The sequence below is a fragment of the Cervus canadensis genome, chromosome 1 (genome assembly GCF_019320065.1).
Source record: "Cervus canadensis isolate Bull #8, Minnesota chromosome 1, ASM1932006v1, whole genome shotgun sequence".
NCBI classification, from domain to species: domain Eukaryota; kingdom Metazoa; phylum Chordata; class Mammalia; order Artiodactyla; family Cervidae; genus Cervus; species Cervus canadensis.
Window position 1 is genome coordinate 29,127,133 of NC_057386.1, and position 23,007 is coordinate 29,150,139.

Sequence of the window (23,007 nt, forward strand, 5' to 3'; positions counted from 1 at the left end):
GAAGTGCCTGGGTTTGGATGGTGACAAAACTCAGGAGGATTAATTCTTTTGTTGAAGGATAAGCAGCTAAAAGGTGGCAGCACTGCATTCAAACAAGGTCTGTCTGGCCCCAAACTGTCTTTCCACTGCTCTTAAGTATTCCTAACTGGACTAGTAGCCTGAGTCAGTAAGGTTTCACAAATGATGTTTAAGAAAATGAATTACAACTGTTAGTTTAAAGACTATCTCAGACATAATACTTAAGCCAATAATTGTTGGCACATAGAAACTCTTGGAGACTGGTCTTAATAAGTATAAGAGTAAGAAGTGCATACAATGTAAGCCTCTGGTTCTAAAGAGATTGATACCTGTATTTTCTTAAGCATATCAAACACATAGGGGTTACATTTTCCAGTTGCATATAGGCTTCCCCCATTAGCCAAACAAAGGTAAAAGGTCTATACTTGAATGGTCATGAATTTCAAATTAGTAGGGTTCAGATTAAATTGTTTTTATGTACACTCATAAAACTAATGAAATGGGATCACTATTCATAAAAGCTTAAAATATCAAGCAATAATGTTCATACCAAGTAAAGCAGTGTAAACTGTGTAAAAATTATATATAACTTCCTTTCAAATATCAAATTACAAAATTGTGGCCTTTTTTAAAGAGAGAGAAACTGGAGTGTGTATTTGCAAAGAACTTATCCTTTGGGACGTATTCTGAAATATTAAAAATATTTAAAATGTTCCTGAAAACTACAGGCAATGCACTGTGTAAGTTATATTGCACATGCTTATACATGAATGTTTGCTGATGTATTTAATCTCACAGTTTATCTATAAATATGCTATTATTTTCCTCTAGATCAAAAAGGAAACTTCCCAAACTGGGAAGCAGTTTTTCAGTTTCTGTCTCTGTAAACCACGTCTTGGAGGGAAATCGCCAAGAGAACTACACTGAGATGGGATGGTAGAGAAAACAGAAGTTTTGTTTCCCTTTCTATCCATTGTCAGCTGTGTGACCTTGGGTGAACTGCTCAATCTCTCTGAGTCTCAATTCCCTTTCATGCCAAATCAGAATGTCACTTTCTCACAATTTTTAATTAGACTGAAAACTCAAAGTGAGGTAATATTTGCATAGCGACATCTTTCAAAGTACCTTTAGAAAGAATAACTCCCTTTGTCAAAGGATGGTACAAATTCATTATGTTATTATTATTGGAATAGATGTCTTCCAAAAAAACACTAACTTTAAACAACAAAGAACACTGCATGGGGGTCTCAGAATTCCAAAAGAGCAGCAAAGAAAAGGGGGAGGGCAGTCTAGAAATGGTGAGCGGTGGGATGAGAAGGGCCCACGGAGAAACAGGTCAACTCTCAGCAGAGCCCTGCTTTTCAAAATGTGCACATGATGGGTGGAAGAATCCTGCAAGGGCATCTGTTGTGATAAGTCCTCCCACAGGTGCCCATCTCCGCTCCTGAGACCTCTGGAGCTTGGGGAGGGAATCCCCACCTGGGCCCAGACTCACTCCGTTCTGCAACTGATCTCCCCGCCCACCCCCGCGGGAGCCCTTTAATGAAGGCTGACACTCGGCAGAGGCAGGAATAGAGGCATGCCCTTTTAACGGCTCCAGATCCCAGAAGGTTTTAGCATCTCAGGAGCACAGGTTCTGCCATGTGCTTCCTCCCGTATCTGCCATGCACCCGCAGGGCTGGAGACTGCAGCTAGCTACAGGCAGAGATGCCACATGTGGCTGGAAGACCCTTGGTAGAGCTTGGCTGGAGGGCAGAACAGGGATGCTCCGTACAAAGCCCAGGGCCCCTTCCTGGACTGGGCACTCAGTGTCTTCTGCACAGGAGATGCTGTCTGGACAGCAAAAGAGTCAACCTCCGATGGGCACCAACTCGAAGGTGAGAGCCAGCCTTCTGTGTCACACCCCAATCATCTTGTGATCTCCTCAAGGCGGGAGCATTCCCTTGTCCCTGAAGTCTCAACCAGTGGCTGCCTGGGGGCTGTTGGTCTGAAGTTTAAACAATAGGTGTGTGGCTTCCCTGGTGGCTCTGTCAGGAAAGAATCTGCCTGTGATGTGGGAGATCCAGGTTCAGTCTCTGGGTAGGGAAGATCTCCTGGAGAAGGAAATGGCTACCCACTCCATTATTCTTGCCTGGGAAATCTCATGGACGGAGGAGCCAGGCAGGCTACAGCCCATGGGGTCGTGAAGAGTCTGACACCCTTGAGCATCTGAACAACAGCAACAATCCTGCATCCTTCTGACAACAGAAGGAAGCCAGCTGGGTCTGTGATGGGTCATCACCACCCCGACCCCCCTCCTCTGCTCACATGCATGGCACACTTTGTCTACCATGCAACGTGACACGGGGGGTTGTCCTTCCCCGCCTCCCCCTCTGACAGAGAGCTCTTTGAAGGCAGATGCTCTCTGCCTTTTGTTTTTGTGGTCCTAACTCCTAGCAGAGCAATTTAGCATCAGATAGGTACCTAATGAATATTTGGCAAATGAGTAAATGAGAGATGCAAAGTCTATCTATATGTGAGAGAATAGACTGCTTTCAAGGTGGCCCAGGAAGAGAGAGCAGCTGAAATTATTTTCTCCCTCCATTTTATTGAGATGTAACTGACCTGCAACATGGAATAAGTTTAAGGTGTATGACATAATGACTCTTGAAATTATTACCACAAAGTGACAGGCAGAATTATTCCCAAGGGTGTCTGTCATCACACAGACATCTCTGTAGCTCTGAGATCTCTCCCATCCACTTCTCCAGACATGGGTTAAATGAGCTAAAGGCTCTTCTTCAGTTACTTTCTTTTTTTCCCCCATTTGTAAGGAAGGGTTCCTTTATATTGGCAAAATTCAATCTCAACTAGTTATGAGACAAGGTATAAGGAAATACATGCTATGCAGAAGTGGAAAGAAAGAATGAAAAAAGAAAAGCTGAGAAAGTGTATGAGAAAAAAATAGAAATTCTAGCCCTTTGATGATAATATGCTTTTTGACAATGGCCAATCAGTGATACCTTATTTCCATGAATGAGACTCCCAAGAACAAGTTTAGAATGCAGGTCATATCTAGGTAGGCTTGCATATCATACAGCAGTTATACTATATTATTTGAAATGCCAATTGATTATTAGAAACACATTTCTTTAGCTTTGACTACCATGTAATAGACAGGTAACTATTATATCGTTGTTAAACCCCAGTAAATACTGCTTATTGGAAACACATTTCTTTCCACTCAACAATATGATTGTATATGTATCTATTACAGAAATCTTGAAACTCTATCAATTTGTGCCAAAAGCACATCTCTTTCCTTTTGAGCTCGTCAGGCTCAAGATATTGTCTCCAATGGAGTACTATTAAATCCCCAGTAAGCATCTCAGTAATAAATGGCGACGGCGGCAGGAAGAGTTTGGCAGTTTGTTTAATCACTCAGGATAATAACTGGAAACAAGAGCACTCTGCACATTAAAAGCAGATTTGTTCAAAGCGTGTTGACCACTTTGTGTCTAGACTGAACTACTGCTGGATCAAATGTTCTGGACAAAAATTTGTAGCAGCAAAACCCTTTTCGGGGGCCAATGAATCACTCTGTGGGTTGGGTGCATTTTTCCAGCCCAGTGGATTTATCATAGCATTCCTACGTTTTTGGATTTGGGTAGGCTCTGGGAGCCCTGGGCTAGAGCTCAGGCTGAGGTTGTGTAATTAAAGAAGAAAAAGGAACAGAGTTTAAAGAGCTGAGAGGATGTAAGCCCAGTCTAACACGCTCACACGGAGGCGAGGAAGCTGAGCAAGCCAAGGCGACTGGTTAGTTCCGGTCCATTTACCCAGGTTCTGGTCCATTTACCCTTTTCGGAGAATGTAATAGATACACAAAATCTAAACACAGTTCTGTATTACATTTTTTTCCCCACTAAAGGGAAAAAAGCTTTAATTCTTCTGGAACTGGATGGAGAGTAAAAGATATTCACTGTTTTATAATTATATTTATTTCCAGCTTCATGATGGTTTAGGATAGTAAGAAAGAATGTGATTCATATGGTAGTTATGAAGCCAGGCTAACATCCAGTTTGTCAGTGGGGGAAATAGTGAAATACCTTTTAACAGGGTGGTAAATAGAGTGCATGAGGCACCCCTCAACCTCCCAGCAGTGTGGTGCCCCTCCCCAAGCCTCTCACAAACTGGTACCTAGAAAGTGAACACTAGATGCTCCTTCAGAGCAGTGTCTGTCCACTATGACTGGGTTAGTGGACACTGGATAACCTGAACATTACCAGTTATCACATATTTTTGAATGTGACAATACGCTTTCCTAAAGAGGCCAGTCCCAAGAATTGGGAGAGGTGGTCTCTAAGTTACATAAACTTAGTTAATAGAATGGACCTAAATACTGAACATGAGACTTCCACAACAATCTGGTCTTCCAATAATAATAATAATAATAATAGCTGTTGAGTGCTTGCTAGGTGACAAGTCATCTTCCATGTTCCTGACATGCATTAACTGATTTAATTGACTCGTGTCATCTTTACTGCAGTTCAAGGAACTGGATTATTACATACTGGATGTGACAGAGTGGGATCACATCAGTTTTGTTTTAAGGTTTATTTATTTATTTGGCTGTCCTGGGTCTTTATTGCAGCACACGGGCTTTTTCTCTAGTTGTGGCAAGCTGGGGCTCCTCTCTAGCTGCAGTGTGCAAGCTTCTCATTGCGGTGGCTCCTCTCATGTGGAGCACAGGCTCTAGGCGTGCAGGCTTCAATAGTTGCAGCACATGGGCTGAAGAGCCGTGGTGCATGGGCTTAGGTGCCCTGTGGCATGTGAACTCTTCCCGGACCAGGAACTGAACCTGTGTCCCCTGTGTTGGCAGGTGGATTCTTAACCACTGGACCAGCAGGGAAGCCCCTCAAGTCAGTTATATGTGAATTGAAGAATAGTAACTGAGGGAAATTTTGAGAATGGATCTAAGACCCCACAGTTACATTCACAGTCTGCATAATATGGGTGTCAGGATTGCTATCAGTGTTTTTGTGGCCTCACTCTCCTGAAGATTGGGGCATCCACGTTTCATAAAAATGGGATCTCCCCCATGCATGTTACCTCGTGCCTGGTTATTATCACTCAGCAACATCCTATGGGGGCTTCCCAGGAGGCTCAGTGCACACAGAATCCACCTTCAATGCAGGAGACACAGGAAATGCAGGTTAGACCCCTGGGTTGGGAAGATCCCCTGGAGGAGGCATGGCAACCCACTCCAGTAGGCCTGCCTGGAGAATCCCACGCACAGAGGAGCTTGGTGGGTGACAGTCCATGGGGTGGCAAAGAGTCGGACACAATTGAGCACGCAGCATCCTGTGAACATTTCCTTGCCCTTTCGTCTTTTAGATCTCCAATGACTATGTAGCATCTTGTTTTAGATAAATATTTGCTGAGGGACTAGATAAAAGAGTTCTCTGTACATGCTATAGTTTATGTAATCCCTCTGATATTTCTGAACACTTGGCCCGAATCCTCATGGTAATGAGACACAGAATAGTGATCATCTTTGCACAGATATTTTTATATACATCTAATCAATTCCTAAATGTGGCATTTCTGGGTGAAAAGATATGCACATGTTAATGTGTTTGACATGCACTGCCAATTCGCCCTCCAGAAATGTGGTTCCAATTTACATACCCACCGTTGGAATATGAGTGTCCATTTCTCGGTACTCTGCCCAGCACTCAATAATTACTCTGTTAAATCATTGCCAGTTTGAGACAAAAATGGTATTTCATTGTTGCTATAATTTTCATTTCTTTGGCTATGAGTGTAGTTGAAAAAATTTTCAACTTGTTCATTTGTCATTTATATTTCTTAATTGGTGAGTAGCCAGTTCACATCTTTACCCTTAATTTCTACTGTGGTAGAAATTCTTATTGAAAATAAGTGTTGTTTTTTTAAATTGATTTGTAAGAGCTCAATATATTGAGAATAATAGCACTTTTCATCAATCTCTACCCCCAAAAAATCTTTCTTTATCGATAATTTAATTTACCCTTTTTGTAGTTTAAGAAAAAAATTTATTTTTAGGTAATGACATATACGGGCTTCCCTGCTTGCTCAGATGGTAAAGCATCTGCCTGCAATGCAGGAGACCCCGGTTCGATCCCTGGGTTGGGAAGATCCCCTGGAGGAAGGCATGGCAACCCACTGTAGCATTCTTGCCTGGAGAATCCCATGGACAAAGGAGCCTGGTGGGTACAGTCCATGGGGTCACAAAGAGTCGGACACAACGGAGAACACTTTCACTTTCAATCATGTATATGAATACTTCCCCTTTCGATTGCTTAAAAGCTTTCTTTATGTTATTATTATGTAAATGTTTAAGTTGATATTTTTGGTTTTCTTACATATTTATGTTTCAGCATTTCTGTCTGTAATCTACCTGTGTTATATTTTGCAATAGAGTTCATTGTATGAAACTATGCTAATTTTTAGAGAAACATTAAATAAACATAATTTTGGGGGTAAATCCATTCTTTATCCAATAACTTAGAGAGCTAGCTTATTAAATACTAATTCATATATACAATAATATCTTTTTTCCATATATACAATAGTATAGTATATTATAAATGAATATATAAATAATACATCACATGCATTAATATTTTAGGGCTTCCCAAGTGGTGCTAGTGGTAAAGAACCCATCTGCCAATGCAAGAGACGCAACAGACACAAGTTCAGTCTGGTCAGGAAGATCCCCTGGAGGAGACCACAGAACCTACTCCAGTATTCTTGCCTGGAGAATCCCCATGGACAGAGGAGCCTGGCAGGCTACAGTCCACAGGGTCCCAGAGTTGGACACGACTGAGCGCACACACACACACACATTAATATTTAGGTAATAATATATTATATATGAATTCTTATTATCCTCCTTGAGTAGTTAGTGCTATACTTTTGTAACTACTGTAGGTTCATGATAAATTATAAACAGAGTACTTAACAATGAAAGCGTCTCTCTTTCTTATTTTCTTGCCTCTTTTCCTCCACTTAGTCTTCAAATGTGGAAAGAAAATTACCCTGGCATGACACTTGTTAAACTATCATTAAAATTAAATTTTTTTTAATTACTTAGGGGAAGAACTAATACATTTAATGTATTTTTGTCCCCATCCAGGAGGAAAGTAATCTTTTCTTTTTAAATATATTTTTATGTCATTCAAGAAAGTTTTGTAGTATTTGCCATATGCATGTTTTTTAAGCATTCCTGTATGTTATTGTAAATGGAGTATATTTTGTTGTTTTATTTTAATCACTAATTGCTGCATAAAAGAAAGTTGATTTTTACAGTTAACCTTTTAATGATTTTTGTACAATTTTTCAGTAACTGACCTATTTATTTTTTCAAAACCTTCTATTTTTAGGTGGAAAATAATATAATTTACACCAAACAATGTTTTTGTCTCTCTTTTTCCAACAGTAATATCATTTCTATTTTTCTTGACTTGCTGTATTACCTAGAATGTCCAGGAAAAAAAAAATCTTTTAAATTACGATGGTCAGTATACTGAGCTTGTTTATTTTAACAGAAATGCCTATGATATTTCACCCTAAAGTATATTTCAGTATATACATTTGAAGTGGTTTGAAGTAGTTAGGTTAAGGAAGTAACCTTCTGATCTTAGTTCCAAGTGGTTTTAGCTCGATTGGACTCGTAGGTAAATAACTTAATCCAAGATAAAGGAAACAACATGAGTTCAAAGTCAAGTACCATGTCACCAAGACCAGTCAGACATCCTGTACATAAAGGATTACCCTTGATTTCAATAACAACTGTGTCAGGATGTATAATCATTCTACATTTGATCTAGATCTGACACCTCCAATGACATCTGTTAGTTCCTAATCTCCTTGCCAGCCAGAACACGCCCCGCGTCCACCACAAACAGAACATGGTGACCATAATAAAAAGGGAAACATGTAAACAAGATTGTCCCATGGTGGGCTGGGTTTATTCAGATGGAGTCCTGGGGCTGTCATGCCCTCATTTCTTTAATCCTATAGTCATCACGAGCCGGGTGCAATTTTGGACTTCAAGAAATGAATAGCAATTTAGGTTGTTACAATTTGAAATAATTACTCTGGGAAAGACCTGAGCATATCTACTGAGCCATCTAGTGGCTACAGAGAGCACCTGAAAAGGATGTGAGTAGTGGCGTGGTCTTGAATTTCAGAACAAAAATGACAGGAACAGAGACGCAGACATAGAAACCAGGCTTGCGGACACAGGGAGGAAGGAGAGGTGTGGGACGAGTTGGGAGAGGAGCGCTGACATGTATCCACTAGCGTGTGTAAGACAGACAGCCAGTGGGAAGCTGCTGTACCACACCAGGAGCTGAGCTCCGTGCTCTGTGAGGACCTAGAGGGCTGGGATGGGAGGTAGGGAAGGAGGGTCAACGAGGAGGGGATACAGGTGTACAAATAGCTGATTCACGTTGTTGTGCAGCAGAAACGAATACGCTATTGTAAAGCTATCATCCTCCAACAAAAAAAAAATACTGAAAAGGAAAAATGAATGGGACGACACCCACCCCCCCCCAACCCCCTAGACTGTCCCACATCAACAGGCCAGGACTTAACTTTGCACACAATAGGCGTGCCACTGTTTTTGATCTGCAAGGGATTTGATCAACGAATAGACGAATAACTGGATTGATACTTTAGCAGATACAATTTAGAGATGTGTTTATGTTACCTGTGTAACAACAGCCAATAACGAAAAACAGAAAATGTAGGCAGACGCAGTATCATATTTAACTCAGGGCCACCAACAAGGTAAAGAATAACATGAGGAAAGATAAGCAGCTAGTGTGTGTTTGTATATGCACAAACCGTGACTGCTAAGACGGTAGCATTTTAGTTAGCAAAAATGCATTCCTAATGAAGGTAAAATTCATGGTTCTTAAAGTAACCCACCAGATTTTGACAGTGATATAATTACAAAAGCTATCTTTCATCTTTTCCTTAAATTTCTGCTTCTGTCTACATAAAAACACACGACCACAAAATCAAGCAAACAAAAAGAGAGTTATCTTGGATCATAGCTGAGAATGCTGAAGAACAAAGATAAAGCAAATTGATAGCTTTTGAATCTTAATAGGGTTTGTCACCTCCTGGAGTGTGTAAATTGAAGACATCTGTCTGGCCTAAAATAAATTCCAAAAATCCCAAACTAATTGCCTCACATACACAATGCAAAACCTCAGAATTCCATGCGAAAATAAACCTTCATTTAGAAAATAAACTTCATACAATTATGACAAAAGAGGACCTGTCAATAAGCCAGTGCTTAATACAGAAGGATTATTTTGAAATAAACTTCTTCATTGCTCATTAGAATTGGAAAGAACTGTGAAAATAGATCCTTATACCCAGGTCCTTAGGCGTGTGGTGGCATTTGAAGGGGCTTAGCTAAAACTAATACACATTTACATCAGAAGCCTTGGTTGAATTTTTGGCAATTATATTAATTTATAACACACAAAAGAGGAAAATACCGTGTTTTTTTCTTATCTGACCACTGAAAAACAAATAGAAATGAAGCAAAATCATTCCTGACATAAAGGCCAGACAAGTTATATCACTGCGTCTCACATCTGTGAAGAGCTGTTCCTCCTTGTGTCAGTTCATCCCGCAGGGACTTCGTGTTGCTTGTGAAGTGATGTGAAAGAAAAAGCTATTTAAAATTTTTAACACGGGGGCCAACATTGGCAAACTCTTTCCTAGAATGCATCTGAATGTATTAGGAATACTTTGATATGATATTGCAGGATTGAGAGACAGAGGGAGAGGGTTTCATTCATTACTGTTCTAATTCAGATACAAGAGCACCACTCGGTCAGAGCCCTTTTTATAATTTTATTTTTTTTATTGGGATATAATTGCTTTACAGTGTTGCTAGTTTCCGTTGGACAACATCGTGAATCAGCCATATGTATACATATATCCCTTCCCTCATGAACCTCCCTCCCCCCACCGCCCCATTCCACCCCTAGGCCATCTCAGAGCACGGAGCTGAGCTCCCCATTCTGTGCCTCCCGCCAGCTATCTATTTCACACGTGGTCGTGGATTTATGTCTGTGTTACTCTCTCAATTCGTTCCCACTGTCTCCTTCCCTGCCTGTGTCCACAAGTGCATTCTCTACGTCTGCGCCTCTATTCCTGGCCTGCAAGTGCGTCCATCTGTACCATTTTTCTAGATTCTGTGTGCTGTGTGTCCTTAGTTGCTCAGTCACTGATTCTCTGCAACCCCATGGACTCTATAGCCCACCAGTCTCCTTTGTCCAAGGGGATTCTCCAGGCAAGAATACGGAAGTGGGTTGCCATTCCCTCCTCCAAGGGATCTTCCCAACCCAGGGATTGAACCCAGCTCTCCTGCATTGCAGGCAGATTCTTTTCCATCTGAAGCACCAGGGAAGCCCCCTAGATTCCATATATATGTGCGTTAATCTACAATAGTCATTTTTTTCTTTCTGACTTATGTCAGTCTGTATGACCAGCTCTAGGTTCAGCCACATCACTTCAACTGACTCAATTTCATTCCTTTTAATGACTGAGTAATATTTTGCATATATGTACCACATTTTCTTTATCCATTTATCTATTGAGGGACAATCAGAACTCTTAATTGCAAGCAAATCACACTAAACTTAAGCAAGTTTAACAGGAAAATGTATTGATTCACGTAGCTAAGCTACAGGAAGGACAGAATCCTGGTGTTCCCAGGGATGGCTGAATGGTGGCCGGAGGGGTTGAGGATGCTATTTGAACTAGCTTTACCTTGAAGAGATGCTACCCGTTGCAGTTCAAAAGATCTCAAGGAAGGACTTCTACTGGCTTAGCTGAGTTTTCTGCTCTTTTCTCCAGCCCCTGTGGCTTCAGAGGGAAGACTATGCAGAAGCTCAGTCACTACCCTGACCCTATCTTAGATCAGGGTGAGTGGGATTGGGGGGGGGAGGTGGTCAACACAGAAAGAGAGCAGGATGGCTACTCTCAGAAGGGAACCAGGCTTTCTACTTTTCCAAAACTGCAGAGCCCGTGGGGTCTAAATGATCCTTTCCTTGTCCCCTCCTGCCCTTTCATCTGATGCCTTTTCTATATTTGCTTCTACAAAGTATCTCTCTCTTGCTCTCTCTCTCCATCCTGTCCCAGTCTCAATAAACCTTGTCTCTTTAATCTTAGTCTTTTAAATTGGTAATCAGTGTGTGATGCCGATTACAAGCTATATTCTGCTCCTGTTGTCTCCCAGGCAGGCTCTTCAGGTAGCTGGATCACAGAATGATTCAAGATATGATTCAAATAGGCAAAGAAAATGGAGTTTCTTTGGTCTTTCAACTGGATCCAAACTTTCTTAAAAGCTCCACCCACTGGGTAGCAAAAGACTGTGATAACATATAAGTAAGATTTTCTGTTGTACTGAAGATGATGATGATGACAACAACGAGGGTGACAGGCTTCCTTCTTTTCCATACTTCTCTCAGGCAGTTAGTTCCCCCAGGCTGTCCTCATACTTGCAATCCCATCTTAGCAAAGACATAAACACATTGTTGGCTTTTGTGACAGACTGAAAAGTGTGAGATTCAGTATATCTTATTCCTCTCAGACTGTGAGACCTGAGAAAGCGGACTGGAGGTGAAGCCGGCTCATCTTCTTACAAAGAATGAAGACTTTTGATAACAGTGAACCAACTGCAAGTACTAATCGATTCTGTAGAAGTCATATAATCATAAAACAGAGAAGAAGGAAGATCAAAATGATAAGATCGTCTTCCTAACTGAACTAGAGATAAGCATCTAAGAGTCACTAACAGAGACTAGCAGAGCTATAGGTGTGAGGTTATCAAAGAAAATCATACGGGTTCAGAAAAGAGGGAGAGATAACAAAATTTGTAGAACATCAATATTGTAGATGCAAAAAAAAAAAAAAAAAAAGCTATGAAGTAGGCTAGTAGTGAAAGAGGCAGAAAGAGAGCTTAAAAGAGAATGCATGCTAAGTCACTTTAGTCATCTCCGACTATTTGCGACTCTATGAACTGTAGCCTGCCAGGCTCCAGTGTCCATAGGATTCTCCAGGCAAGAATACCAGAATGGGTTGCCATTTCCTTCTCCAGAAAATCTTCCTGACCCAGGGATCAAACGTTGCTGGCAGATTCTTTACCATCTGAGCAAGCCAACAGGGAAACTAACAATAGGTAAATGCATATTAACAATGGTATATGGTGATTGACATAAACACACAACTATATATAAAATAGGTAACTAATAGTATAGCACAATAAGAAACTACAGTATGGTACAGGGAACTCTAATCAATCCTCTGTAATGACTCTGTTTAGATAGGAAAAGAAATTGAAAAAAGAGTGGATATGTGTATATGTATATATAACTGTCACTTTGCTATACAGGAGAAACTAACATAGCATTTTTTTTTCTAAATTAAATGTTTTATTTTGTATTGGAGTAGAGTTAATTAGGAGAAGGCAATGGCAACCCACTCTAGTACTCTTGCCTGGAGAATCCCAAGGACGGAGGAGCCTGGTGGGCTGCCGTCTATGGAGTCGCACAGAGTCAGACACAACTGAAGCGACTTAGCAGCAGCAGAATAGTTAATTAGCAGTGTTGTGATAGTTTCAGGAGAACAGCAAAGGGACTCAGCCACACATACACATGTATCCATTCTCCCCCAGGCTTCCCTGAGAGCTCAGTTGGTAAAGAAACTACCTGCAATGCAGAATACCCCTGTTCGGATTCCTGGGTTGGGAAGATCCGCTGGAGAAGGGATAGGCTACCCACTCCAGTATTCTTGGGCTTCCCTTGTGGCTCAGCTGGTAAAAAATCCCTCTGCAATGCAGGAGACCTAGGTTTGATTCCTGAGTTGGGAAGATCCCCCTGGAGAAGGGAAAGGCTACCCACTCCAGCATTCTGGCCTAGAGAATTCCAAGGACTGCACAGTTCAGGGGGTTGCAAAGAGTCAGACACAACTGAGTGACTTGCACTTTCACTTTCATTCTCCCCAAAAGGGCTTCCCAAACCTTCCTGCCAATGCAGGAGACATAGAAGTCTCAAATTCCTATGTTCTAGGGATGGGCTTCAAACCCTCAGTCAGGAAGACCCCCTGGAGGAAGGCATGGCAGCCCACTCCAGTTCTCTTGCCTGGAGAATCCCATGGACAGAGGAGCCTGGCAGGCTACAGTCTATAGGATCCCAAAGAGCTGGACACGACTGAAATGACGTAGCACACACATTCTCCCCCAAATCCGCCTCCCCCAAGGCTGGTACATAACACTGGGTGCAGTTCTCTATGTATGCAGTAGATCCTTGCTGGTTATCCATTTTAAATGGATATTCAAATGCAGTGTAACACAGCACTTTAAATAAACTATACTCCAATAAAACATTTTTTAAAATGGTCTAGAAGAAAATATCTAAATTGCTCACAGTAGTCACTGCAAAGGAGGGGATTGGTGTTGGAAAGGGTTATGAAAGTCACCTGGTGTACTTTCTCAGGATTTATTTTTTTTACAGAAAGAATCTATTCATATATTGTTTAGCACTTAAATTTAAGACTGAAAAGGGTCTGAGAAATAAACACCAATAATAGTGGCTTTCTCTTAGGAAAAGCCTACAGTTGGAGCAGGAGGATATAAGTGAAAGAAGAACTGAAGTATTTATTAGTTCCACAATCTTAGTTGCTTGAGTTTTCAAATGCATAGGATTTTTCACATAACTCAACAAATAAATTCTACAATATGTCAGCCTACATGTACCAATTCAAAAATTGATTACAGCACATAATAGATTCCATTTATATGAGGATTTTGTATAGAATAATTTAGCCAGCAATTTAGATCACTGAAGAAAGTGTGGACTTCTGACTAAACAGCTCTAAAATTATGCTATTTCTATTTAGAAAAAGATTTTTGAGTTTCCACAGAAATAAATTCCAAGTGCAGTTAAGGAACTAAATGTAAAAGCAAAATCACATATAAGTATAAATGTGCTTATTAATTTCTAGATGCAGTGGTCTTCTAAAACTTGACTCAAAGAAAATGCATGTATGGAAAATCTATTAACATGTAAAATTTATTTCTATGAGAAAAGATACAATACGGAATGTTAAGAGGAAAAAAAAGACTGTGAAAAGAATACTTGAAACATTTAAACATAAATAATTAATAACCAGATAAATATAGAAAATCTGCAGTAAGAAAAAGACAAATTAATAAAGGAAAAAGAAGAGGGAATGCAAACAGCCAATGCACACAGAAAATGATGCTCAATTTCTCTTGTAATTCAGGGAACACAGCTTAAAATAGCATGGAATTTTCTCCTTCTTAGATTGGCAAAATAAAAGGGACCATTAATAACCAGTATCGGTGGATGTCAAACAATCAGTTCATATATAGTATTACCATTAGTTTAATTATTTTGGAAGATAACTCAGAAAAACTCAGAATTACTCATTATAGGATGAGATATAATTTCATCCTCCTATTATCAGAACAACTCAGAATTACTTATTACAGGATGAGATATAATTTCATCCTCCTAATATAAAAAACAAAATAAAATTATCTCTCTCAAGGTACAAATGCATAAACTTGTACAGAAATGGGTTCACAGGGATCAACGGTCACCTCCAAGGTCACTGGTCTTGAAGAGATAGGTCACAGAGCTTGGGAAGACGTGCCAGAAAAACAAGGGAGTGATTCACTTTCTCTCACTGTTTGGGGTTTTAGAGAGAAAATAGAATCCATATGTTCCTCCCAGAATAAAAAGGAAAAGATTATTATGATATTGAAAAGTCACAATTACATGTTTATGGAGGCTTAAGACGACAGTAGCTATTTGAATCCTCAGACCCTGAACCTGGCGTCCCCAGCCTGGCTCTGCAGCAACTCTTCCATGAGACCTTGGGAAAATCATTCAGCAACTATGGATGTCAATTTCCTCACCTGGAAAAATGGAAATTTCATAACTAGCATGTTATCATTTATCACTGCTTTGAGAACTAAGTGCATTGTTATCTGAAAGGGTTTTACAATCTATAAAGTGCTATTCCAATGTCAGAATCGTGAATAACTACACATATAATTTTCAGTTAATGTCTAGCTCTCGAGGAATGTTTTTTTAATATAATTATTTATTTATTTTTGGCTTTGCTGGGTCTTCATTGCTGCCTGGGCTTTTCTCCAGTTGTGAGCAGGGGCTACTCTCTAGTGGCAGTGTGGAGGCTTCTCATTGTGGTAGCTTCTTGGGTTGCAAAGCTCAGGCTCTAGGGCTCACAGGCTTCAGTAGCTGTGACTCCCAGGCTCTACAGCACAGACTCAATAGTTGTGGGGCATGCACTTAGTTCCTCTGAGGCATGAAGGACCTTCCTGCATCAGGGATCGAACCTGTGTCTCCTGAATTGGCAGGAAGATTCTTTACCACTCAGCCACCAAGGAAGCCTGGTGATAAAGACTTTAAAAGCCATATTTCAAGCTCAAATAAAGTCTGCTTAAAGTAGATTAATCCAACATCCACTGAATCATCAAAAAAGCAAGAGAATTCCAGAAAAACATCTACTTCTGCTTTATTGACTATGCCAAAAACTTTGACTGTGTGGATGACAATAAACTGTGGAAAATCCTGAAAGACTGGGAACACCAGACCACCTGACCTGCCTCTTGAGAAACCTGTATGCAGGTCAGGAAGCAACAGTTAGAACTGGACATGGAACAACAGACTGGTTCCAAATAGGAAAAGGAGTACGTCAAGGCTGTATATTGTCACTGTGCTTAATTAACTTATATGCAGAGTACATCATGAGAAACGCTGGGCTGGATGAAGCACAAGCTGGAATCAAGATTGCCAGGAGAAATATCAATAACCTCAGATATGCAGATGACACCACTCTAATGGCAGAAAGTGAAGAACTAAAGAGCCTCTTGATGAAAGTGAAAGAGGAGAATGAAAAAGTTGGCTTAAAGCTCAACATTCAGAAAACAAAGATCATGTCATCCAGTCCCATCGCTTCATGGCAAATAGATGGAGAAACAGTGGAAACAACGGCAGACTTTATTTTCTTGCGCTCCAAAGTTACTGAAAATGATGACTGCAGCCATGAAATTAAAAGACACTTACTCCTTGAAAGAAAAGTTATGACCAACCTAGATAGCATAATATTAAAAAGCAGAGACATTACTTTGCCAACAAAGGTCTGTCTAGGCAAGGCTATGGTTTTTCCAGTATTCATGTATGGATGTGAGAGTTGGACTATAAAGAAAGTTGAGCTCTGAAGAATTGATGCTTTTGAACTGTGGTGCTAGAGAAGACTCTTGAGAGTCTGTGGACAGCAAGGAAATCCAACCAGTCCACCCTGAATGTTCATTGGAAGGACTGATGTTGAAGTTGAAACTCCAATACTTTGACCACCTGATGCGAAGAACTGACTCCTTGGAAAAGACCTGATGCTGGGAAAGATTGAATGCGAGAGGAGAAGGGGACGACAGAGGATGAGATGGTTGGATGGCATCACTGACTCAATGGACATGAGTTTGAGTAAACTCCGGGAGTTGGTGATGGACAGGGAGGCCTGGCGTGCTGCAGTCCATGGAGTCACAAAGAGTCGGACACGACTGAGTGACTGAACTGAACTGGACTGAAAGTAGATTATGGAAAGTTTGATTGATTCTCTGTTCTGTCTCTCCCTCTCTCCCTTCCTCTTTTCCTTCTCTTTTCTTTCCTTCTTACCTTCTTCTACTTTGTTGTTTAAGTTTTTAAACTACAATGAAAATTTTAAAGGTTTTAGATACTATGAATAAAGCAAAATTAATAAAAAAATACTCTTGTTAATACCACCTAGACTTAACAACTATTAATATTTTTCTCTTGGTTGTTTTCAAGATAAAGAAAAAGATATCATTCCTTTTAAACACTATCTCTAGTCTGTTTCCTTTCTTTACTTACCAACAATGATCATAAGTCTACTTAATAAACTCCAGCACTATTTATAACTTCATGTACATAATATATCCATTAAGATCCCTATGGCTGTGAGTACTGTTCCTTATGGATGTTTTTAAAAAACCATATATGAATTATATATTACAGCTCCCAACTGTTTATTTGAGTTGAAGTTACAACGTTTGCAAAACCTGGAGTTATGGTTTCATGCACCACTTTTTAGGTCAGAAGCTTTGAAATAGGAAAGAATGAACATTTACGAATCCTCTATTATATGGCAGTAGACACTGATCTGCATTATTTCAGTTTTTAAGATAACCACATAGAAGTTTTGTCTCCTCATTGGCCAAATTGGCTAAAGATGTTGTTAGGTTGTTACAGAAGCTCTTCACTTCTCAGATGAATACCAGGTCTGAGCCACCCTGGCTCCCTTGCACAGTTACAGAGTCTAACAGGTTTGCCTGTGTCCTCTTTTGCCTCCTCTAGTTTCTTTCCATGTTAGTCGGAGTGAGGTCTTGACACTTCTACCCAAGGCCCTCTTGTAGCTTGTCACCTAGAGTTAAGAATTTGGACAATGGCTGCAAAGAGCCTGCACCACTCGGCCCCTGTTCCCTCTCTCTGACCTGTCTCCTGGCACTTCCATTACAGCTGCACTGGCCTCTGTGCATTTCCAAGGACACCCCAGGCATGCCCCTGCCCAGAACACTATCAAGGTGCTACCAGTTGTCTTCTTCTGCTTGAGCATTCTGCCCTCAGATATCCTCAAGTCATGCTCTCCACTTCTCCAAGTCTTTTCTCAACATTATCTTCACCGGGAGGTTCATTGTAGCCAGCTGCTGCCTTCTGGCTCTCTGTATATCTGTCTCTCCTTAGGAAGCATCACTTTATGACACATTTACTGATTCTGCCTGTCCTTCTCCCCCAAAGAAGTCAGTTTCATGAAGCCAGGGATTTTTGGTTTTGGTTTGTTTTGTTTTTAAAGCCCCAAGTAGCTAGAATAGTGCAGTCACATAGTCAGTGCTCAGAAAATAGTTACTAAATAAATCACTCTTCAAGTCTATTTAACCAGTTAGGTGTGGGTATGGAGTCCAAAATGAGTATCTAATCCCAAACAGTGGATTCTTTTGTGCCAAACAGCCTCCAAGAGAATCTCCCCAGCAAAAGATCATAGTTCACGGTGGGAACTGTTGCTGCAGACTTCAGAGAATAACTGAGTAATATCTTCATCAACAAGAGAGAAAATGGGAAAGATTACACATGTGGAAAACCCAGTGGTTTCATCCTGCTCAGAGGATGGGGTGGGGGTGGGGAATGGAGGGGGAGTTGTGTTCGACTCCCAGCACTTGACCCTGGAAGACTGAATCTATAAGCAGATAAACAGACACCTGCCCTTCACACTGTGAGACCGAGAACCAGATGTGAACGTTTCCATATCACTCAGAAAGACCCTGTTTTTCTCCTGATTTAATTCAAACCTTCTCTTGCCTGGACGTAAACTCAGAGAATCATTAGAAGAGTACCAATACATGAGGAAAAGATATCAAGGAAAGAAAATAAATAGCCAGATGTTTTAGAAATACCTTTGATTCATATCAAGCTTGAAGGACTTAAGCAGTTATTGCTCATGTGGGATAGAACTATTTGGGAGTATCCTTTTTTTGTCTAAAGTCTCCCTTTTCCCTAAATCACGTACACGTCTTATTTTCAGGGTCACCCTGCTTCTCCTGCAGTGTGCTTCCTTTGACTGCAAGCTGATAGGGGCAGAGTTTCGCCCAGGTTCTGCAGATCCAGAGGACAGAGTTGGAACCCCCCAGGGAGTCCACTCTGTGTTTCAGGAGAAATCACGGCTCATCTGTTGAAAATCGTAGAAACCAGCCTATGAATTATTCTCCAAGGCCATTCCACTCTCATGCATCTACCACCAAGCACCATAGTTCACTTCTTTTGTTCCTTTTACACATCAAATTGTGACAAATGCAAGTGGAAAGTTTCCAGGAAAAATAAGTTTATCTTTACAAAACTCTATGGTACCCCATGGCAATTCATTATTTTTCAATTAAATTTACTGCTCGCTGGCAGTTGCCCTAGTTTAATTTTCTGCTGTTTGTTTACCGAACAGGGAAACACATAATACAAAGCGTAATAAAAGTCAGATTGAGTTAATTAAATGTGGAACCAGGAAACTCTAACTCTGCCTTTTGAACAGTTTTCTCATTAGATCTCCTTGAAAAATATCATTCTTAGCTGAAATTTATTTTGACATTTGCAATACATTATTCACTTGGGTCACATTTTCTTTTCTACAACCCCAGGAAAGGAGTTGACATTAATTCACATGAGTTTGTCAGGGGATGAAGGGGGTGACAGAGTGGGGACACCCAAACATTGAGATCAACTCAGGGTTCTTCTAGGGCAAGGAAGGGGGTGGTGTTGTCACCTTCTTTCACAGGGCTACGGTGCGTCCAGTGACCAGGACACATCGAGAAGTATTAGAAGGACTTCCCTGGTAGTCCAATGGCTAAAACTCTATGCTTCCAAGGCAGGTGGCCCCCGGGCCGCCTGGTCCATCCCTGGTCAGGGAACTAGATCATGCATATTGAAACTAAAAGATTCTGAGTGCTTCAACCAAGACCCAATGCAGCCAAATAAATTAAAAAAAAAAAAAAGGCACTGTAGGACAGACTCTATAATTAGATTGCTTCATTTCAAGACATCTTTAGAAACTCTTTGATGCCAGTCTTGTGACTATGTTGATTTTTTCATGCAGAATATCAGCATTTTGAAAGCAAGAACAAAATGCAAACCTGTAAGAGATTGCTTTGGGGAAGTAGGGCAATGAATTCAGAAATTTATAAAAACTCAGTGGCGTTTCTTGGGTCAAATCTGTCATGTGGCTATAAAGTGCATTTGAATATATAACTTCAAAGGGCTTAGGGACTTAGGATGGAAAGTTGAATAAACTTCTGTTCATCTTATGATATTGAACCACATATATTCAATTAGAGTATATACATTATTTTCCAGGCCCATGGTTGGATTTTAATATATGCTAGGGTTATTTAGAGGTGTAGTTTTTAAGGAGAACCTTCTGGGAATCTCTCAGAAATTCTGTCACAATATATAGCAGTCTTATTTAAAGACCCTGATGCTGGGAAAGATTGAGGGCAAGGAGGAAAAGGGTGTGACAGAGGATGAGATGGTTGGATGGCATCACCAACTCAATAGACATAAAGATAGTGAAGGACAGGGAAACCTGGTGTGCTGCAGTCCATGTGGACACAAAGAGTCAGACACGACCTAGTGACTAAACACCAATGCATATAAAAAAAAAAGTGATAGTCACTCAGTCATATCCGACTCTTTGCAACCCCATGGATTTTAACCCACCAGGTTCCTCTGTCCATGGGATTCTCCAGGAAAGAATACTGGAGTGCATTGCCATTTCCTTCTCCAGGGGATCTTCCTGACCCAGGGAGCAAACCCAGGTCTCCCACACTGCAGGAAGATTCTTTACTCTCTGAGCCACCAGGGAAGCTCCAGGTAATGTATATATGTCAATCCTAATCTCCCAATTCGTCCTGCCTTGCTTTTCCCCTTCTGTGTCCACACGTCCATTCTCTACGTTTACAGAACCTGACTGAGAACTCAAGAAATAAAAAGTTTTCAGAGGCTCAAGTGAGAATTCTTCCAGGCCAAAGTGGAGATTAAGTGGAACTAAGGACAAACACCCGAGGGACCCTTCTAGAAATATGAGAAGGTCCCCATTGATGCAGAGAGCACTTCAGTAGCACTGAGGATCCTGGATACTCTCGCAAGCCACGGGATGTTTGTGAACCCCTGGAAGTGCTGCGGGTTAGCAACCAGGGGCACTGTCCCAGCTCACTGCATGTTGCCACAACAAACAAAGGAAATCAACTACTTGTCACTCAGGTGACACCCCACAGCCGGCTCCAGCTGGGGCTTCATCCTGACTCCTGACACACAGACGATTCTCTAATCTGGCAAAGCTAGCAGAAATCTGAACTTCCCGACTGTCTTTATCTGGACCTTCAATACTTAAAAAGAAGACTCATGGAAGTTTTTAAAAGAATTTCTCTTAATTCTGGATGCAAGACAAACATGTAAGATGAGCGAAAAGAGAAAGATAGCAAGAGTATGAAGAATTTGGGTGAGACTTAGAAAATGAAATCATGGTTGCCAGGAGAAAGGGATAGTTAGGGAGTTTGGAAAGGTCATGTACTATATTTAAAATGGATAACCAACAAGGATCTACTGTATAGCACATGGAACTCTGCTCAATGTTATATGGCAGCCTGGATGGGAGTTTTGGGGGAGAATGGATACATATATATGTATGGCTGAGTTCCTTTGCTATTCACCTGAAACTATCACAAGACTATTCATCAGCTATACCCCAATACAAAATATAAAGTTCCAAAAAAAATTTAGGTGGTTCAAAAGAGGAGGTGTCATAAAGGAATTAATTTCTAGCATGAGATTATATTCCTTCTGAGGACAAAGCTCTATGTCACCTCGAAGCAGACTTTGGCTGTACTCAAGACTAACAAGATGAAACTCACCAGAGGAGAGCTAAGCTCCCATCATTGCATGCAAGGCACTAGTTTCACAAATGCAGCATCATTTTAGCATGTCTTGGAAATGGAACAAAAGTGGAAATTCAAGTGAGTTTTAGTCAACAGTAAGTTTCAACTGCTTGCTGAGTGGTGTGAAAACAGTTAATACAACCTTATGCTGGATATAGGGCTTCCCAGGTGGTGCTAGTGGTAAAGAAAAAGTGAAAGTCGCTCAGTCATATCCGACTGTTTGCGACCCTATGGACTATACAGTCCATGGAATTCTCCAGGCCAGAATACTGGAGTGGTAGCCTTTCCCCTCTCCAGGGGATCTTCCCAACCTAGGGATTGAACCCAGGTCTCCCACATTGCTGCCAGATTCTTTAGCAGTTAAGCCACAAGGGAAGCCCAAGAATACTGGAGAGGGTAGAGTATCCCTTCTCCAGCGGATCTTCCAGACCCAGGAATCAAACCAGGGTCTACTGCATTGCAGGCGAATTCTTCACCAGCTGAGCTACTAGGGATGCAGGAGACATGAGACTCAGCTGTGATCCCTGGGTCAGGAAGATCCCCTAGAGGAGAACATGGCAACCCACTCCAGTATTCTTGCCTGGAGAATTCCATGACTAGAAAAACTGGATAGGCTATAGTTCATAGGGTTGCAAAGAGTTGGACAGGACTGAAGCAACTTAGCATACACACAAGCACACATGCTGGATATATAGAAGTAGAATTGAGACTTCCATAGTGGTCCAGTGGTTAAGACGCCTTGCTTTCACTGCAGGGGGCGTGGGTTCAATCTTTGGTTGGGGAACTAAGATCCCAGATGCTCTACAGTGTAGCCAAAATAAATTTAAAAAATTTTATACATATGTATATATATATATATATATATATATACACATACACACACATATATATATGCAGGGTATATAGAAGTAAAATTGCAACTGTAGTGACTCTGTATTGGTCTCATCATTGCTGAAGCACAAAGAATGAAGGATGACCAGAATGGTGAGAACAGTATATGTTTGAACGAAGAGTGATGCCAAGATGCTGTAGAAGTCTATGTTTTGTTTAGCCAAGAGAGAACATGAAACATCTTTCCTAAAGTTTAACTGGGTGGCTGTATAGAAGGAGAATCATACTTAAATTTTACAACTCAAATAATAAAACTAGGTCAAAATAATGAGATATGTTGATCCACTAGAAAGAAAGGACTTTCTAGTATAGCTATTCAAGATAAACTAGGGTTGGGATTTGTATGTTCTCTGTTACTGGAAGCATCTAAGAATAGACAGGGTGAGAGTTGCTCAAACCTTGGAGTTGAACTTAATGGCCGTTACAGCTGTTCCGTTTCTATGATTGTTTGAGTCTTAATTATAAGCCCTTAAAGGGCCGTGCTATGTAATGTATTTTTACATTCCAGA